Source organism: Schistocerca americana, unplaced genomic scaffold (assembly GCF_021461395.2).
Source record: "Schistocerca americana isolate TAMUIC-IGC-003095 unplaced genomic scaffold, iqSchAmer2.1 HiC_scaffold_215, whole genome shotgun sequence".
NCBI classification, from domain to species: domain Eukaryota; kingdom Metazoa; phylum Arthropoda; class Insecta; order Orthoptera; family Acrididae; genus Schistocerca; species Schistocerca americana.
Window position 1 is genome coordinate 202,501 of NW_025725923.1, and position 5,000 is coordinate 207,500.

General features: G+C 52.4%; 1 non-coding gene across 1 annotated transcript in view; it reads left to right on the forward strand.

The window, feature by feature from the left end:
* The first annotated feature begins 4,936 nt into the window (after positions 1–4,936).
* Positions 4,937–5,000, forward strand: part of LOC124574466 — a 1,910-nt gene continuing 1,846 nt past the window's right edge. Inside the window, exon 1 of the ribosomal RNA XR_006972289.1 lies at positions 4,937–5,000. This exon is cut by the window's right edge and continues 1,846 nt beyond it. This is a non-coding gene — a ribosomal RNA (small subunit ribosomal RNA).

The window sequence follows — 5,000 nt, forward strand, 5'->3', positions numbered from 1 at the left end:
ACCACAGCACCCCAACGCCAGCGCCTCTGCCGCACGAAATCGTGGACCGGCAATCACTCCACCTGCGCCCCACTCCAACCGCCCAACTCGCAACTCCAGCGGATGAACGGCGGACTTTTCCCGCAGTCGCAATGTGCAATCCACCCCTATAACATGCGTTTCATGAAGAGTTATCTCCAATATGCGACATTCCCGCTGTCCCTATACATGAGCTGCGGGCTGTACCAGTTACGAGCTAGAGACGCGACCGCGTTGCTCTCTGTACGAATGCCGATGCTGAGCGGTCAGCTAGGAGGCGCTCCATCCATGTCGGTACCGGTGAGCGTTGCACTCGCAGTCGCAAGAACGTACGGCAAGTATATTACCTGGAAGAGTCAATGACAGTCCACGCCCCCCTGCGTGGGAAGAGTCTTTCTAGGCCATGACCCACCGGAAGGGCGCAGCGTCCCCCACCCCAGACATGTGACGTCACACCATCGGTATTGACGACTAGACTGATTCCTTATAATCATTTGCCATACACCGGTGGAAGCTGCCGAGACGAGTAACTACATAGCGGGCTCGCCGTGTCACTAATGTACAGAGATACAACAGTTTCGACTGGAACCGGATTAAACGTATACACGGCGCTGATTAGTAATAGATAGAGCCATCAGAATACAGATAATGTATACAACTGTCCGTATACATGCTGAAAGACTCTGCTCACAATCACAACCACACGTCAGCCACACACCCTTATCACGCACTACTCTCTGCCTGTAACACGCACACAGACAATATGTAAGCACCAGCATGGAACAACACCCAGTGCATCCTCTCCGCCACATTAGACAATCCACACTGTCATAACCAGACTGGGAGGTCCACTCAGAAAACAGAATATCCCACCCACCCGACAACCACCATTGCTCAGCCAAGCCACCAACACCCACACATGTCCTACACAGGGGTGCACCCAACATCACAATACTGCCTCCTCTCACAGCACACAAACAATGGCAGGAATGAAAGACACAGGTCTGCCACAAGCATGGAATGAGAGCGCCGCCTGTCATGAGCCAAAGGTGCATCCTGACGTGGCAAATCAGATGATGCCGCAGGCATCCACTTACTATAATCACAATCAACAAACCGGCCGCCCCGCCCCGCCCCCCATTAAACCTTTCCTTACAACAATGTGTACCTTAACCTAACCTATATCGTACCGTAACCTAACCTATATCGTACCGTAACCTAACCTATGTCGTACCGTAACCTAACCTATGTCGTACCGTAACCTAACCTATGTCGTACCGTAACCTAACCTATGTCGTACCGTAACCTAACCTATGTCGTACCGTAACCTAACCTATGTCGTACCGTAACCTAACCTATGTCGTACCGTAACCTAACCTATGTCGTACCGTAACCTAACCTATGTCGTACCTTAACCTAACCTATGTCGTACCTTAACCTAACCTATGTCGTACCTTAACCTAACCTATGTCGTACCTTAACCTAACCTATGTCGTACCTTAACCTAACCTATGTCGTACCTTAACCTAACCTATGTCGTACCTTAACCTAACCTATGTCGTACCTTAACCTAACCTATGTCGTACCTTAACCTAACCTATGTCGTACCTTAACCTAACCTATGTCGTACCTTAACCTAACCTATGTCGTACCTTAACCTAACCTATGTCGTACCTTAACCTAACCTATGTCGTACCTTAACCTAACCTATGTCGTACCTTAACCTAACCTATGTCGTACCTTAACCTAACCTATGTCGTACCTTAACCTAACCTATGTCGTACCTTAACCTAACCTATGTCGTACCTTAACCTAACCTATGTCGTACCTTAACCTAACCTATGTCGTACCTTAACCTAACCTATGTCGTACCTTAACCTAACCTATGTCGTACCTTAACCTAACCTATGTCGTACCTTAACCTAACCTATGTCGTACCTTAACCTAACCTATGTCGTACCTTAACCTAACCTATGTCGTACCTTAACCTAACCTATGTCGTACCTTAACCTAACCTATGTCGTACCTTAACCTAACCTATGTCGTACCTTAACCTAACCTATGTCGTACCTTAACCTAACCTATGTCGTACCTTAACCTAACCTGTATTGCGCCTTAACCTAACCTGTATTGCGCCTTAACCTAACCTGTATTGCGCCTTAACCTAACCTGTATTGCGCCTTAACGTAACCTGTATTGCGCCTTAACGTAACCTGTATTGCGCCTTAACGTAACCTGTATTGCGCCTTAACGTAACCTGTATTGCGCCTTAACGTAACCTGTATTGCGCCTTAACGTAACCTGTATTGCGCCTTAACGTAACCTGTATTGCGCCTTAACGTAACCTGTATTGCGCCTTAACGTAACCTGTATTGCGCCTTAACGTAACCTGTATTGCGCCTTAACGTAACCTGTATTGCGCCTTAACGTAACCTGTATTGCGCCTTAACGTAACCTGTATTGCGCCTTAACGTAACCTGTATTGCGCCTTAACGTAACCTGTATTGCGCCTTAACGTAACCTGTATTGCGCCTTAACGTAACCTGTATTGCGCCTTAACGTAACCTGTATTGCGCCTTAACGTAACCTGCATTGCGCCTTAACGTAACCTGCATTGCGCCTTAACGTAACCTGTATTGCGCCTTAACGTAACCTGTATTGCGCCTTAACGTAACCTGTATTGCGCCTTAACGTAACCTGTATTGCGCCTTAACGTAACCTGTATTGCGCCTTAACGTAACCTGTATTGCGCCTTAACGTAACCGATATTGCGCCTTAACGTAACCTATATTGCGCCGTAACGTAACCTATATTGCGCCGTAACGTAACCCACATTGCCCCTTAACGTAACCCACATTGCCCCTTAACGTAACCCACATTGCCCCTTAACGTAACCCAACACACGTTGGGCCTTAACCCAACACACGTTGGGCCTTAACCCAACACACGTTGGGCCTTAACCCAACACACGTTGGGCCTTAACCCAACACACGTTGGGCCTTAACCCAACACACGTTGGGCCTTAACCCAACACACGTTGGGCCTTAACCCAACACACGTTGGGCCTTAACCCAACACACGTTGGGCCTTAACCCAACACACGTTGGGCCTTAACCCAACACACGTTGGGCCTTAACCCAACACACGTTGGGCCTTAACCCAACACACGTTGGGCCTTAACCCAACACACGTTGGGCCTTAACCTGCTCTGTAATTGTCATACGACGCGTTAAATTAGTGTAGTGTTGCCTAACTGCAACCCCCGCAATATAGTTTGCTACTCGCACTGCCCGGTCCCCAGTGTATCGCTTCATGTTAAACACCTTGCAGCTATACACTGTAATGTGGATGGCAGCAGGACGTACATGCTCAATGCCCTTTGCAGTTGTTCATTGGCATTTGCAGTTGTTCATTGGCATTCGCATGTGCGAAGCACTTAGCCTACGCTGTGGTACGGCCTGTGTCAACTGTCCGCTGATGTTGTACGTCCAAATCACACACTGTACTGCACATTGGTCCTCATGTACTGAATGATACATCGTGGTACATGTGACCGTACAACGACTGCGCCAACAACGGCGAACCATGCGGTCCAAATGTTGTGCACTCAGCTACGTGTCGTCTCCCTATAAGAGCTGGATTGCAGTGTGGTATGCCCTGGATGGCGATCAGCATGAGCCGTCTGTTGATGTAGTGGCGCGTGTTGTCAGACGTAGTCGTCTCTTCTCACACACCGTGATAGCATGGTGCACTGCGTTCCACATCTGCGACATGCGACAGAGGCCGGTTGACAGTCGTTCGCGCAATGGACATCGCATACGTACGGGGGCCACCTTCCACGTGTTCGCGAAGCGTGCACATGTTGTTGCGTGTATGTGGGCAGACATAGTGTGTCGTGACACCTGACACAGGCATGCAACAATCGTTGAATTTGCAAATGGCGATGGACGCCTACGTTTGCTGGTGACGTTATGCAAATGAACAACTGGTAAACCGTTGTGGTGCGGTTGTTCTCGCTAGAGGTGAATCAGTGATGGCGACGATCGGTTGAGCTACCAACCGGTTGTTCCAGCGATACCCACCATGCCCACGAACGTGAATGGCATCTGGGTGTGAAGCGATACGCGGCGGTGGCTGGGTGGGACCGTCCCCGGCCGGTGAGGGGGGGCCTCCCGGCGTGCTGGCCGCGCGGTGCGTGGGCGCACGCGCTACAGCCGGCTGGTGGGGGCGGCCAGTGGCAGGCGCGCCGGCCGACGGAGGCGGCAGGCGGCGCAGCTGCGCGCCGGCGCACCCTGCACGCGGCGCCGTGCGGCCAAAGTAGGTCCTCGCGGGCCCGGTGCGAAGCGCGGTGGACATCTGCAGTGTGCTGGTCCGATTGAGGACTGTGTGCGCTGAGGATGCGCCGCCGCCCGGCGCTCGGCGCCGCGACGCCGTCTGCTGCTCGGTCGCCTCTGCGGTTCTCGCAGGTGGTTTGTATCGCAGCTGTGCGGACGTGTTGGCGCGTGCGCTGTGCTGGGAGAGTTCGCTTCGGCACCCAAGTGGGGCTTTTGTCCTTCTGTGGCGCTGGCGTTGGAGCTGCCGGTCACCGTAGGTGGCGCGTGTTGTCTCCCGCCGGCAATGCCACGACAGCACGCTCCCGGGCCTCTGTCGGCAGCGGCAAGCTCAGTTGGGAGCACGGGTGGTCGCACCTAAAGCGTCTACTCGCCAAACTCCGGGCGATTGCGCCTCTCTCGAACCCGACCAAGTACTTAGGACGGCGCTGCGCGCCGCCGGGACCTGAGAGGGTTTCGAGGTGTATTGTGCAGGGGAGCTCAGCCTCCTCCTGTTTGCAGAATAATTGAGCGGACGCTTGCGTGTTCGCGCGGACCCCCGGGACACACTCCCGGGCGGCCGGCTGCTCAGCTCTAGTTGACGCAGCTCCCTGGTTGATCCTGCCAGTAGTCATATGCTTGTCTCAAAGATTAAGCCATGCATGTCTCAGT